The following is a 16,881-nucleotide window of genomic DNA, read 5'->3' as shown; positions in this document are numbered from 1 at the left end:
GCCTGTGGAGAGAGGAGAAGTTCAGGGCATTTCGAAGCCATGTTGGGCTTTGTGTGGGAAAGGCAGGAATTGGACCTGGCTGTCAATGTGCTCGGGGCACTTCTGGGCACACCTGTCCACGTTCCTTTGCAAAAACGCGCACTCCGATCGGGTGGGCAGTCATGCTTTCTGGCTTGCTCTTTAAATGCTTTAATATCCCTTACCTCCTGGTCCCCAAAGCCCCGAGAAGAGATACGGCAGATCCTATCTTCATGTTTGGATTGAGCAGCTGGTACTGGGACTATTTTAGTGATCGTTCAAGGTCACAGAGTAGACAGAGACAGAGCAAGAATCAAGTTCAGGACCCTGTCTGTGTAAAAAATGTCATGATGTGATCCCACATGACCTGTTTTCTCAAGGGTCCTCTGTGGCACGCTTAGGTCCGATCGTCTCATAGTTGTCCTATTTTGTTGATCTGACGTTGGCTTCAGGAGGGACACGGGGAGTGCAGCAGCACCCATGGTAACAGTTCCTACAGCCAACATTCTCTGACTGCTTCCTCTGTGAGGGACTTTGGCCACACACATGCTCATGGTAGCCCCTTGGGTCTGTCTCCAGATGAGAAGACAGAGCCACGCAGAGGGTCAGGCATCTTGCCCAAGGACTGAGCTGGAAACCCAGGCATGTGAGGCACATGAAACACCACGTGCGTTACGCAGCCTTCTGTGAGTATGAAATGTGGTTTTACAGACGGGTCTGTCTTCAGGGATCATGAGCGTGGGGCTGGATGGTGTGATTTCAGACCCTCGGCTGAGGGAGACTCCGTGATGAAGCCTTGCCTGCCAGCTTTCACGCGCTTTCCTTGTAACTTCTAACTGAACCAGATAAAGCAGCCACATTCTCCACTTCCTCTCCTCTCTGCCCTTCCCGCTTCCTTCTCCTCTTCTTCGTTTTTGGATGGAAACGGCATTATGGTTCATGCACCTTGGCCCTACCCAGAAAGCACTGCTCCACTGTGAGCCCGACTGTTCCTTTTGTTACAAATGAAACATTTTGAACATACTCTGGGTTATTGATGCCCATGTACCCAGTGCTGAGATTTTTAACACACGCGAATATTCTGCAGTATTTGCCCTACAACTTTTAAATTAAGAAATGAGATGTTTCAGGTTAGGTTGAGAGTATACCATCCACCCCAGATCAACTTCACAAAACAAAACTCCTGATTTCCCACCAAATATGTTCATGCCTCAGACTCCTCCCTGTCAGTAAAAGGTGTTCACATTCCCCCACCTGCTTAGCATGAAGGATCTTTCCCTGACTCCCGTCTTTCCTTTATGCCGCACCCCTGCAGTGCATCAGTTGATCCACGATTTCTCCCAAATACACAATCTCCCTGTATCATCATCTCCCTCCCAGGCTTTGGTGATCGTCTCCCAGATGGTCCCCCTGTTTCCCTCCATCTTCTACAGTCGGTCTGTCACACCACAACCCAGTGATTCCTAAAGAGCAAATTATATCCAGTCACTGCCAGCTGTGGACTGAACATTTGTGTCCCTAAAATTCCTGTTAAAACCTAATCCCCAGAGCGAGGTAGTAGGAGGAGGGGCCTTTGGAAAAGGCCTGGGCAGAGGCCAGGCTCGAGGCCAGGCTTCGAGCCCAGGCTCGAAGGCACGAGGGCAGAGCCTTCACGAGTGGGATTAGGGCCCTAATGAGAGAACCCACGGAGCTCCCTAGCTCCTTCCCCCAGGTGAGGACACATCAAGAAGATGGCCATCTGGAAAGTGGGTTCTCACCAGGCACTGAATCTGCTGGCACCTTGATCTTGGACTTCCGGCCTCCAGAACTGTGAGAAATAAATGTCTGTTGTTTATAAGACGCCGAGTCTGTGGTATTCTATTATAGTAGCCTGAACGGACTGAGACACTCCTCATATCGTATTCAGAAATGATCCACATTTGTCATGGAGGCTACCAGGGCCCAACGCCATCTGGGCTATTGGTCTGTCTGGCCTCTTGCCTCCCTCCAGCTCTGGCCTGTCTGCTGCTCCTTGAGCGCGTCAAGCTCATTCCTGCTCTGGGCTCCTCCTTCTGGAGAGCTTGTTCCCCAGATCTTCACTGGCTCCTTCCCTGCCTTCCCTCAGATCCCCACTCAAGGGCATGTCCTCTGGGAGATATTCCCACACAGATTCCCTGCATCAGTACGCTGCATCCTCTCCTTCTGCCCCATGTTTCCCATTGTGTTTATAGACAACTGAGATCATTACATATTCGTTGGTTTGTCTCTCTCACATCCCTGGACTCGGAATATAAACTTCGTAAGTTTGTCTTGTTCTTCACAGCATCCCTCATACCTATGTGTCTGGCACTTAGTAAATCCTTACTACGCACTTATTGAATGGGTGACCAGATCTCATTAGCTTGCTTTCCTCCAAAAGTGGCCACTATTTTTAAGTTGATTTGTTTTAAGCCTACTTCCACATTGCTATATTTATCACATATTTATGTACCGTGTAGATTTCATGTAAACCTGAGTGCAAAATTTTCACACAAATGACATCATATTGTACATATTGCTTTGCAACCTGACTTTTCTGATCCCAAAATGTCTTTAGGATTAATCCATGTTGACCCTTGTAGGTTTAGTACATAACTGTTGTGTAGTGTTCCACTGAATGAATAAATGGTTTATTTATCCATCCCCCTACTGAGTTATAGTTAAGTTGTGTTTATTTTGGAGGGATGGGTCTCTAATGCGCATGTGTGAGAGTCCTCTAGATAAGACCCGTAGAAGTAGAACCATTGGACCAGAGGTTAAGGACAACTGCAGCATTGCTGGATCTATCAAGTGGCCAAAAGTGTTGGTATCATTTTATAAAGTATAATTCCATTTCCCACGTCCTAATCAACATTTCTAGTTATCATATTTAAAAATTTTACATATCTGACAGGTGTCTTATGTACCTCATTTTCATCTTGCATTTCCCACATTATTACACTTGTGTCTTTCTCCTCCCCATATGCTTATTGGTCGTTCAAGTTTCTTCCCTTCTAGGTTCCTCGTTCCTATTTGTGCCTGTTTTGCTCTTGGGTTGTTTGTCCCTTATTGGTTTGAAGGGGCTGTTTATGAATGCTCTATAAAAATACTTGGTGGTTCATTCGCATTGCAAATATCATCTCACAATCTGTGGGTTTCTTTTCAATTTATTTATAGTGTCTTTTTTTCTGTGTGTGTCTCAAATTTAATGCAGTATTGTCCTTCATGTTTGACTTGTCTCTATATATTTTAAAGAAATCCTTCCTAGCTCTTACATTATAAAAATATTCTCCTATATTTTCTTCTAAACTCTCAAGTTTGCTTTCTTTTCTTATCTTTTCAGTATGGTATGAGATAGGGATCTAATTTATTTTTGTTTTTATTATTTTTTTAAATGTTTTTTAAAAATGTTTATTTTTGAGAGAGAGAGAGAGCGGGGAAGGGGCAGAGAGAGAGAGGGAGACACAGAATCCAAAGCAGGGTCCAGGCTCTGAGCTGTTAGCACAGAGCCTGACGCGGGGCTTGAACTCATGAACCATGAGATCATGACCTGAGCCAAAGTCAGACGCTTAACCAACTGAGCCACCCAGGTGCCCCATAATTTCTTTTGATTTTTAACACATGTAGCCATGTGAGCCAGCACCATTTAAATAATTTAACTTAGTTTTCTGAATAGGTAACGCATTCTTTTGGTTTGAAGACCAGAATAATGTTACAAAACACACACTGAGTGATTTTGTTCCTAACTTTACCCCACGCACCCTCTCCTTCCCATCCTGCATTGTTCTGGGTTTCTCCATGCAAATAAAACAAATAGGAAAAGATATTCTTATTTTCCCTTTCTTAAATACGAATGACATGTTTCCATATCAGGCTTAAACCTCGCTTTTCTCAGTTAGCCATTTTTCCTAGAGACCCTTCCGTGTGAGTGAGCAGGGAGGGTTTTATCTCTCTTCTATCTGAGTAGGGTTCTGTTGTGTGGAGCTCTCAGAGTGTGCTTCACCAGTGACCTATGGATAGACATTGGGACATCCCCAGGCCTTTTCTAGTTATTGCCGACTGAGCAGCAGTGGATGACATTATACACACATCCTTTCACATGTGGTAAATTCCCTGAAGTGGGGTGTCTGGGTGAAAGGGTGTCCGCACGTGCATCTGTAATTGTGATAGACGTCGCCAATCAGCCTTCGTAGCCACTGGGTTCCTCTGTCTGCTGGCAGAATACGTGACGGCATCTCTTTCCTCACAGCTCGTCAACAGGAGGTCGTCAGACTTGTAAACTGTTGACAGACAAGAAAGGGAATCAAGGAGATTCTTGACATTTTCCTCCTTTCATTGTCCATTTTAGATTTTTTAAACCTCAAGTTATAATGAACATTAAGTACACGAATCTAAACTCTACAGTTATATGACATTTTACATTTTACTCATGCACCCTCCACTCAGGTAAAATGCAGATATTTTCCACTTCTCTAGAAGGTTCTTTTACTCTGTCCCAGTCATTGCACCCTACCGATAGCAATCACTATTCAGATTGGTACTGTCACATTAATTTCCCCTTATTTTGAATTTTATGTCATTGGAATCATAGAGTATATTCTCTTCTGTGTAAGATGTCTTTTCCTCACCTTATGTTTGTGAGATGCATCCTTATTATTGTTTTAAAAGTTTATTTATTTTGAGAGAGAGAGAGAGAGAGAGCAGGGGAGGTGCAGAGAAAGGGGGAGAGGGAGAGAATCCCAAGCAGGTTCCGCACTGCCAGTGTGGAGCCCGATGCGGGGCTCGATGCAGGGTTTGAACTCATGAACCGTGAGATCATGACCTGAGCCGATGTTTGATGCTTAACTGACCGAGCCACCCGGGTGCCCCTAGATACATCCATATTCTTATAGGTATCAGTTTATTTATTTTCCTTGTTGTGTGGTATTTCATTGTATGAATATACCACAACTTATTTATTCTATGTTGGTGGATATTTTGATTGTTTACAGTTTGGAATATTTAGAATATAGCCACCATCAACATTTTTGTGTATGTCTTTTGGTGCACAGTAGTGTTTATGTTGATGAGTATAAACTCTCTATCTCTATCTCTATCTCTTTATATATAATCTATGTCTATATCTACATATATCTATATATTTATCTATGTGTAATGTATATCTATATCTACATTATCTATATCTATATCTATATCTATATCTATATCTATATCTATATCTGTATCTATATCTATCTATATCTATCTATATTTATATCTAAAGATTTGGCCGGTTAGAGGTACTGCAAATTTTACATAACTGTTGTCAAGAACCCTGAGGTCTGAAGTTTTATCCTTGTTGGAGGCCAACACATCGGCCTGCCAAGTTTCGTCCACAGAACTACTGGATCAGCAATGAAGGCAATTTATTAGAGTGAGCGTGTCTGATGAAGGGCTGCTACCCAAAGTATAGAAAGGACTCTTAAAACTCAACAATAAGAAAACAAACAATCTGATTAAAAAACCCACCAGAGACCGTAGCAAACACCTCACCAAAGAAGATACACAAATGGCGAATAAACATATGAAAAGATGCTTCACAACAATTGTCGTCAGGGAAATGAAAATTACAACAACAATGAGCTATCACAACACACCAATCAGAAGGCGCCAAATCCAGAGCAGTGGCAACATTACATTCTGCTGAGGTTGTGGAGAAGCAGGAACTCTCATTTATTGCTAATGGGAATGCAAAATGGAAGACAGTTTGATGATTATTATAAAACTAAGCCTACTCTTGACATACCATCCAGCAATGGCACCCCTTGGTATTTTTCCAAAGGAGTTGAAGACAGTTATGTCCAGATAAAAGCCTGCATATGGATGTTTACGGCAGCTTTATTTATAATTGCCAAAACTTGGAAGCAGCCGAGATATCCTTCAGTAGGTGACTGGACAAATAAACTGTACCTACAGATATTGGGATATTATTTAGCACTAAAAAGAAATGAACTATCAACCCAGGAAAAGTCATGGAGGAAACTTAAGTGCATGTCACTTAGTGAAGGAAGCCAACCTGAGACGGCTGCGTACGGTATGGTCCAACTGTGGGACATTATGGGAAAAGCCAAACTATGGAGACAATAAAAAAATGAAGGTTGCTAGGATGAATAGGTGGAGCATGGGGGGATTTCTAGTGACGTGAAACTGCTCTGTCTTGACACCACCATGATGGGCACACGTCATTGTACGTTTGTCCAGACCCGTAGAATGTACACCATCAAGAGTGAACCCTAAGGTAGACTGTAGACCATAAGCTTTGGGTGATCGTGATGTATCAGCCCAAGTTCACCAGCTGCGAGAAGTGTACCCTTCCAGTGGGGGCTGTTGATCATGTGGGAGCGGAGGGTGTATGGGAAAATCTCTGTACCTTTGATGGATCTTAGTGTTTTCTGTTATGTCATCTCTGGTCCTGGGTTGCAAATGCTACAGGTGAGGAGTACGTGTACTATCCTCCATAGTGCATTGCCCTTCACAGTTAATGATGGCAAAATTGGAACACATTTCGGATGAGGCATCAGCCTTGCCTAAATATAGTTTTAACAATTAAGGAAGTGATTTGATTGTAAGTTTTTCAATTTTAAAATCTTTAGAAAGTTCTGTTAAATATAACGGTCTATCAAAAAATTGTGATATTTAAGAAATGGATTGGTAAAATTTTCTCATGTCTGAAATCAAATGTTCTATAAAGTTCTATAAACATGACCAGACTGAGAAAGAGACAGAATGATTGGTGCCCTGGCAAAAGATATGGGTGTATTTATTTTGAGAAAGTCCTCTGTTTTTGGCCTAGGGTCATTTCTTGTAAGTAAGGTCCAGCACCAGGAGCCCACCTAAAACACTCAGAGGGGACATGGAGGGAAAATGATTTCTGTGAAATAGATTGGAAATAATCAAGAGGTGGGGGTGTTTTTTTTTTTTTTTTAAATTTAAATGGCTTGACCTTAAACATCATCAAAAGAAATTATGGGGTTTTAACTACTTTTAATTTTATCCTTATACACTTCACTACTGATCTTCAGCTTTCTCTGTGTTAGGAGTGGAAATAATCTGTAATTCTTTATTCCCTGTAATGAGAACCGTAACACTTCCCTGACACTTTAAGCCATCTGAGGTCTAAGGTGAGGTAAGTTTACTCTCCATCCCTTGCTTACTGTGAATAAATAATAAACAATAAAAACCATCCAGTGTTACAACAGGAAGTGCTGGCCCATATTTGTCTTATTTGTACTTGTAATGAGAATTGCTGTCCTCATTTTCACTAGACATATGCCAATTTACCAGTCAGAGTGCAAGTTTAATGGCATTTTTGTGGCCCATTTTGTATGAAGTTTGTTTAAATCTTTAGATTTATTATCTCTCTGCGAAGGTTTATTAGGTTTTTTTTTTTTTTTGTACTGTCTTTGCACAGACTTTCCCACAAATTTTATTACAAATTAGATCCTTCCAATTAGGAGATAGTTTTGATTATTACTTGGGGTGTTTACTGGCACAGGAGAAGTGAAATGAATAGCAAAAGGAAACTTCATTTTATTTAAAATTTAAATAGGCATCAAGAGTCTTTGTTGAAGAAAGTCAGTTCATATGGCAAAGGGACCAAAATAGGCACAAAAAACACACTTTTTCTCTTAAATAGTTTATGTCTGCAGTAACTCGGTTACTCACAGAAACTGCTAGGCGGATTGTTCTCTGTGCTCCTTCTATGTCCAAATTACTTTCTTTGCAAAACGTGAAATGCTAAAAAAAAATACATAATGTAATCTTTTGGAAAAATTTACATTCCTAAAATTTACAAATATCAAAAACTTACTCTTTTTGCTACTATTCTGATGTTCATAATGCATTTGAGAAATAATGACAAGAAATGTGAGCTTTAACATTAACACACAAATTATAGTATTAATAAAATATTGTTTGTAGAATGTTTTCTTTTTACCATCTGCCATTCTGAACCTATATTCACAAATAAAATAGAGTTTACATAATCTTCTGAGAATAATCTACTGTTTCATATATGACAAAACCATAGGAATTCCAAATCTGAATATTATTTAGTTGTTATATAATTTGAAATTTAAAAACGCACCTTTATCTTAAAGCCTATAAAATATAGAAGTGAATGTATGAATGACATAAAATGTTATTCTCTCGAGATCACTTATCAGACAGAATTGGGCATAGTTAAACCGGTCTTTAAATATCATATACCTGGGGCCCTTGGGTGGCTCAGTCATTTGAGCATCTGACTTTGGCTCAGGTCACGATCTCATGGTTTGTGAGTCTGAGCCCACAATGGGCTCTCTGCTGTCAGCCTGTCAATGCAGAGCCCACTTCGGATCCTCTGCCCCCTTTCTGTGTCCCCCTGCCCCCACTGCTGGCACTCTCCCAAAAATCAACAAATGTTAAAACAAATAAGTAAGTATCATATATTTGTATTAATCTTTTAAAGTAGAAATGCTGGGTGCTACTATCCTCATCATCCTTCTCAAACTACTAGGCATGTCTTGAGCACCTGCTGTAAGGCCTGTCTTAGGTGCTAGGACACAGAAAGGCGCAAGGTAATAATAGTAATCTAACATTTCCTTTTTAAAAAATTTTTTTAATTTTTATTTATTTTTGAGAGAGAGAGAGACAGAGCACAAGCAGGGGAGGGGCAGAGAGAGAGGGAGACACAGAAACCGAAGCAGGCTCCAGGCTCTGAGCTGTCAGCACAGAGCCCGAAGCGGGGCTCGAAGTCACGAACTGTGACATCACGATCTGAGCCGAAGTCGGACGCTTAACCGACTGAGCCACCCAGGCACCCCATTAATCTAACATTTCTAAGCACCGTGGCTGGTGTTAGAGGGAAGGCAGGAGGTAGTCGCCTCAGGTGCAAAGCTTGAGGGGGTGCCCAAATTTCAGCAACCAAGATAAAGAATATTCACTTGCCTCACCCTAGTTCCCACCCCGTTCAGCACTTACTAAGCGCAGGGTCCTGTGCTAAGAACTTTATTTGCATTTTTCCTATAACTTCTTAGGAAGGTCCTGACCTCATTTTCATGGTAGAGTCACTTATGGCCAAGTTGACACAGTAATTGGTAAAAGTAAAATTGGGACCCAGGTTTTATATTGTGAATAGACTTTTTTTTTTTTTTTTTGCCTTTTAGAAGTTGAATGTCTATGTAGCACAGGCAGGGATGGAGGTCAACAAAGGTGAACAAAGACAAGTCTGGATGGATGGATGAAGGGATAGCACAAGGAAATATTATTCAGCCTTTAAAAAGGAAATCCTGCCATGTGTGACAACATGGATGAGCCTGAAGGACATTGTGCTGATTGACATGAGCCAGGCATAGAAAGACGAATACCGCATAAGGTCACTTATATGCGGAATCGGAAAACGTCAAAGGCACAGAAGCAGAGCGTGGAATCGTGGAATGGTGGAATGCCGGACACTGGGGGTGGGGGTGGGGACGGGGACGATGTGGAGACGTCAGTCAAAGGGTACAAGGTTTCAGTTTTGCAGGATGAGTAAGTTCTGGAGATAGACTATACTGCATGATGACGATAGTTGAGAAACTTGAAATCTGCTGAGGGTAATAAGTGTTTTCACCACACACACACACAAAACACAAAAGCGAAAAGGAAGGAGAATGGGAACTGCGAGGCAATGGGTTTGTTCATTAGCTCGCGAGTGCAGTAATCATTTCACCATGTAGGTATTTCAAAACATCAAGTTGTATACCTTAACTATATATAATTCCTACTGGTGATTTACACTAAATAAAACTGAACACAAGTACTTTTGCTTAACTTCTCTAAAAAGAGTTGGCACTCACTTTAAGGCTGTAGTTTCATATATTTTCATGTTAACCGTGTACATCTGACCACTCTGACTCGGGGACCTTTGACAGATTTTCTCTTGGTGTTTTCTGTTCTGTTAAAAAAAATCACCCCCTTCTCTTTTCCATATGTCTCTAATAAAATTTCTTCATCCTTAAACCTTTGAATGCATTTAAATGCTCTGTCTTCTATTTCCATGTTCGAGCCACAGCCTTAAAATAAAGGTGTGAAGAGATTTGAAAACAGGGTTCTAGCTGATTACTTCTTTCCATCAATCTTGAGGATGCTTGTCAAAGTGAAGCTTTGAAAGAAAGGTTGTTTTTCAGAAGAAAAGCTGAATACTTAAATGAACAAGGAGCAAAAGAACTTTTGTATTTTACTTCTGTGCAGTTGCTACATTTGAACATTATTATTGACTGTTTTATTTTTTCCTTTGAGGGAACATTGTGAAGAATTGAGTGATTAAAGAAAACCTTTTCAGTTTGTGCTGTTTGCTCCCAATAACGTGAATCAAAATTACACTCTGTAATCACAAGGCTTAAAGGAATGGATTCTGCCTTGGCAATTTTTAGACTTCTTCCTTGTTTTTTTTTTTTTTTTCCTAAGGAAAAACCCACCTAAGGACTCTGAAATAATAAGACAAAAGACAGAGGAAAACAATAGAGATAATGTGTGGCTCCTCCCTCACCCTCCTGCTGGCAGGTGTTATCATCCCTACTTTGTTGATGAAAAAATTAGTCTCAAAGGCACAAATGAGCCTCATACATCAGTTTTCCTTTAAGTGATTTCTCTTTCTTCTCAAGTATAACAAAATCATAGAGAAAAATACTTGAAATTACCCCTATCCTCCAAATGCTAGATTTATTCAACAAACATTTGTTGAAATCCTCTGTTCTGAGTGGAGACAACTTGTATACCACCTCAGAGGGATCGTGGTGCAAGAGGGCGAGGTGACGCCCCAGGGGGCATCAGGGCAGCTTACCGTGTGCCAGGCAGCCCTGCCCCTCGTATGGCTGAGCATCACAAATGATCAGGATCGATGATCCTCTCTGCTACTGTGTTCAGTGCGTTCAGACACTTCCAAATATGGCTAAGCAAGGGTCTCTTTCCTACGCACTGCACCCATGAACTATAACTGTATACGGCACTATCAAATTTGGGCAGTGTGATGAATGGCATGATTTGGCCCCATTTCTTGGTGAGCCTTCATAGGCAATTTTGAAAACCTAATTGCATCTCAATACTCTCAACTGTAAAACCAAATGCTGATCATGATGATGCCTGACTTCTCCATGGGTTCTGGTTATGGGAAGGATGAAATAAAATAAAATAAATGTATATGAAAGCGTGATCCGAATCTGGGTTCCCCTCTTGGTGGGCGTCAAGCCAAAAGACACAACCAAAGGTCAGAAAAGGAAGTATTTGACTTGGAACAAGTAAGGAGAACACCAGGGATATTTCCCAAAGCAGTGTCTCCCAGAACGACAAAACTGGGGTGCGTGCATATTCACGAAGGGGCTGCAAAGGAGAGTTCGTTATAGAATTGGGGCAAAATTCATCCTACTTGACAGACTAGGTCAAGGATGACTGAAATCAGGAGGGCCAGCAAGGGGTCAGCATCATTAATTCTCTGGCTTCAGTTAGGCCGGCGTTTGAGTGCTCAAAGGGGTTTAAGTCCTGCAAAAATGACTCAAGAATGTGTGTTGGGTCAACTTTTAGTTCTTAAACAGCACTGGGAGTTTTACCACTGATTTATTGTCTCTGATATGGCTAGGTTATTTCCTGGCCTGGTAGAGACTGTTAGTTTTGGCATTCCTTTGGTCCCTTAAAATTCTTAACTCCTGAGGTTTTGGTCTTCCTTTGTAATTCCAACACCTCCTAGAAAGTTCTGCAGGAAGTGCTTTTGGCAAATAGAGCCAGTTGCTATAGATTGTGAAAATAGCTGTGGGCCTAAAACAACTTCTCTTAAGTCAACAAAGCTGTATCTCATCATTTTTTTTTTTTTTTTTTAGGGAACCCCTAACTCTTTCTGCTTACAGAAGTACTTGTCAAGTCTACATGTTTAATGTTTCCATTATCATTGTTTTTAGTTTATTATAGAATCCTGTTCTAAAATTAACCTCATTAAAAACATTCACTAAAAGGGGTGGAAAGATTAAAGATCCACATTTTTTTCCCAGTTGGTGTTTCTTCTAATAGAAATTATTAGCATTTGTCATTTTATGAATTTAAAGACCACTTTGGGTACCTATATTATTCTATCTCAATCTTACGAAAAGCCTGAAACAGATAAGTACTAAATTACTAAATTTTTAGCCCTTTTTCATGTGATGAAAAAAATGGGCTCCCAAAGTGCAGCGTGCGTGACATCAGTTTACCAATAACGAGTGAATGTCCCATATCCCAGTTTTAAACATGAAAATGCCAAGGGTAGGGGCGCCTGAGTGGCTCAGTGGGGTAAGCGTTCAACTTCAGCTCAGGTCATGATCTCGTGGTTTGTGAGTTCAAGCCCTGCATCAGGCTATGTGCTGACAGCTCAGTGCCTGGAGCCTGCTTTGGATTCTGTGTCTCCTTCTGTCTCTGCCCCTCCCCCCCTCGCATTCTCTATCTCTTAAAAATAAATAGTAAACATTAAAAGAAAAAAGAAAATGCAAGGCTATCTTTAGGGCACAGTATTCCTTGGCTAGTCTCTGCCTGTGACCTGTGATTCAGGAGGCTCAATGGAATAGCACCTTCAGTTATGTTCTGCTCCCAAGGGGGTCCCAACCGCTTTGAGGATGAACGGGATCTAGTTTTCAGGTAATAGTGGTGGGGTTTGAGCACATTTATAGGGTATATGCCTAAGGAATTTGCATGTATGCTTAAGTGAGGAAAAATATTGACTTTTATTTACTAATAAGATTGAGTACCTAAAATGTCATATTTTTGAAGCACAAGCAATTCTGTCATTAATCCTTTAAAAAGACACCTCTATCTGTTGAGTAAATTAAAACCCAAGGCTTATGATGTGGATTTTCAATATAGCCTCCACTAGTGCAACCTTAATGTCATTATTGTGATACTATATATGTATACATACACACACATATATATACACGTACATATATGTACGCATATATATGTGTATATATACACATATATATGCGTACATATACATACGTATACATATATACACACATCTATATGTATATACACACACATATATGTATATATATACATACATATGTATATATATACATACATATATTTACATATATATATCATATACACTGTTTTTATAGCACCAGGAGTATAAATTTATGCATTAATAATTTGACATTTTTAATCTTTTTCTTATTACATTTTTAAAAAAATTCAGCCCAATTTAATTAACATAGGGCGTAATAATAATTTCAGGAATAGAATTTAGTGATTCATCACTTACATATAACACCCAGGGCTCATCCCAAGTGTCGTCCTTAATGCCCATCACCCCTTTAGCCCTTCCCCCACCTACCACCCCACCGGCAACCCTCAGTTTGTTCTCTGTATTTAAGAGTCTCTTATGGCTTGTCTCCCTCCCTGTTTTTATATTATTTTTGCTTCCCTTCCCTTATGTTCATCTGTTTTGTATCTTAAATGCCACATATCAGTGAAATCATATGATATTTGTCTTTCTCTGAATGACTTATTTCACTTAGCATAATACACTCTAGTTTCATCCACGTTACTGCAAATTGAATTTGCCATGTCTTAAATGGCTGTTTCCAAATCATTGTCATTATATAGTACATCCATGATCAAGATGAAAATAAGGAGCTGTTCACTCTGAAAGTTTGTATACAGTCCTATGAATTTTCTGTTGTTTCTGGTGGAACTTTCTATTCACCATCAGGGTGAAAAAGGCATCTTCATTTCAATACGAGAATGAATCTGTGTGGTGTTACATCTGTAACAAATGTGTTTTATTGAAGTCATGAGGTGGTACCATGTAGTAGTGAAAGGAAGGTAGAACCATGCTGTACTTGCAGCCTAAGGTCCAAGGACAGTCCATCCCCAAGATGGGCCATTTTGGTATGAAGATTATTTTGAGTTAAAGGCAATCAAAATTCAGCACATTCAGGAAAAGTTCTTTACCTACCCCTCAACTGCCAGTAGGACCTGGAATAGAGTTATTAACAGAGATTCCTCTTGACCTAAGAAACTTATCTGCATAACAAGGCAACCTTAGTTTTCCAAACATCTCTCACTTTCCTCCTAGTGGTCTTCCTCCCCTTTGTATCCCCTAAGCCTCTCCTTAGCTCAGGATGCCATACAAGCCTTATGTTGCCTTTGGAATTTCTTGTCTGTGTGGATTCCCAGTAGGGAGAACATTAAATTTGATTTTCTCCTGCTAATCTGTGTCATGTCAATTTGATTCTTAGTCTAGCTAGAAGGATGTTAAAAGGCAGAGGAAATTTTTTCCCCCAACAACAGCATGACAAAGATACAGAGTGAGGCACTCCACCAAGCCAAGTCACACACTCATATTTGTAGAGGAGGAAAAATAAGTTTTTCTCTACTTTTCTAGTTTTCTTGGCTGAGACCCTCCCTCCCCTATAATAAAAGATAGATTAAAAAGAGAAAAACAGGCAGAAGTTTAATAACATGCATGCCTCCTGCATACATGGGAGAGCCCCAGGAAAACTGAGTAACTTCCCCAATGCTCCAAGCCACCAATTTAAATACCATCTCCAGCTGAAGACAAAGGAAAGATGTGGAGGGATGCAGGGAGGTGGTGGTGGGGGGGGGGGGGCAGCCAGTGATGGAAGAAAAACACAGTAAAGAGGGTAAGGTGTTATGGAGATTCAAGTCCTTGCCTTCCCACTGATAAAAGTTTCTAGAGATTTAGTCATCCTCCTCTTCTTGGAACAAAAAGGAGACCCCCTTACAAATAGAGATTTCCCTTATAAATGTAAGTTTTCCTCACAAACAGGCAACTTCTATTGTGTCTATAGCCTTTCAAAAATAATCAGCCTAAAATAATCAATATGCCAGAGATATATTTTAGGGAAGTTTGTTTTTCTTCCTTTCAAAGGTTTGTACATTTCTACAGACATGAATCTTTTAAGTTTGAGAAAAGCCTTATATACTACTTACAAACTATACACTTACACTAATATTTATAAAAGTATACATACAAATGGGGTACCTGGGTGGCTCAGTCGGTTGAGCGACCGACTTCGGCTCACGTCATGATCTCATGGTTTGTGAGTTCGAGCCCTGTGTTGGGCTCTGTGCTGACAGCTCAGAGCCTGGAGCCTGCTTTGGATTCTGTGTTTCCCTCTCTCTCTGCCCCTCCCCTGCTCATGCTCTCTCTCTGTCTCAAAAATAAATCAAAACATTAAAAAATTTAAAAAAAAGTATACACACAAACACATATATACATATATATAATATATACACTTTTATTAGTGTGTGTAATATTGTGACTTATAAGATATATGTTTGGACATTCAGATGACCAAAATAAGCCAAAAGACCAAGAGCAATGGGAACATCTTTTGACACAGTATTTGGTCTCTTGTCCTCAGTTCCAGAAATTTCTCCAGAATCATAAAGGTGAATGGGTGTCTTGTTATTTATAACAAGCTCCTCTCCTCCACAGCTGGGTTTATGTTAATGAGGTGAGTTCTGGAAAGCGTGTAAGGATGGGGGCTGGTTATCAAGGGAACCAACCATGAATGGAGGGTTGGAAATTTCAATTCTACTCCTTGATCTCCAAGGAGGGGAGAGGGACTGCAAGTTGAATTGATCACCAAAGGCCAATTATTTAATCAATCATGCCCATTTAATGAAGCCTCCCAGAATCCGGTTTGGAGAGATCCTGGTTTGGTGAGCCCATGAAGGTGCTGAAGAGAGGTGCACCCGAAGAGGGCATGAAAGCTCCCATGTCCTCCATCTGGCTGTCACTGAGTTGTATCTTTTTATAATAAACTGGTAATTTAGTAAGCAAAATATTTCTCTGAGTTCCATGAGCGACTCTAGCAAATTAATCAAACCAGAGGAGGGGACCATGGGAACCTCTAATTTTATAGCTAGTTTTATAGCTGGACTTACAACTGGCATCGGATTCGGGTTGGGAGGGCAGTCTTGTAGGTCTGAGACCTTAACCTGTGGGATTAGATGCTATCTTGGGGTAGATAGTGTCAGAATTGAGTTAAATTGTAGGACATCCAGCTGGTGTCACAAAGAATTATCGTTGTGGAGGACCCCCCTCCCTACATTAGAAATTGGTGATCAGACACCTTTTAATAAGTATGCAGTATAAGTATATATATGTATACCATAAACATATTTGCATATAATTATATGTAATATATAATACTATAATATATACTCATATATATGAATATATAATATACCATATATAATGCATACTCATATATATTATATTCATACATATCTATGTATTTACACTATACATGATACTACTTTCAGCATAATTAAATGAAAGGATTTTGAATCAATTAACCAATATTTAGTCTAAAACTTTATATAACAAGGTCTTCTCATAGCAACTTCATTAAAACCATTTTCCTCCATAGATCTTGAAGACCTAACCCGAAGCACTTCCAAAATTTAATTATATCCAATTATTATTGGATATATCCAATAATATCACTTCTCCTCTCCCTTTATAGTATTTGCCCTTCAGAGTCTTTGGAAAATGTCACAAGAGGATCTTACCTACTCCATTTCCTGCCTTTCGTTTCATTGATTCTCTCTTCTAAAGTCAGATAAGTACACAACGATATCAGAAGGATGCAGTTTTTTCAGCTTTTACAGCCAATATAATGGTATTTTCTAGCAGATGCTCAAATACTGCTCATGGATTGTTTGCAAGTTTCATAGACATATAATTTCAAGCTGAAAGAAAAGAGCTCCCATGCTGAACACTGACAAGAGGCTTCTATAACCCACTGGATGGTGACAGCCTGGAGTCCTGATGTTGTCTTGTGCCAGAGGACAATGGCATAAGTAAGG

Source organism: Panthera onca, chromosome D3, assembly GCF_046562875.1.
Source record: "Panthera onca isolate mPanOnc1 chromosome D3, mPanOnc1 haplotype 2, whole genome shotgun sequence".
NCBI classification, from domain to species: domain Eukaryota; kingdom Metazoa; phylum Chordata; class Mammalia; order Carnivora; family Felidae; genus Panthera; species Panthera onca.
Note: the sequence above shows the minus strand (reverse complement) of the source record.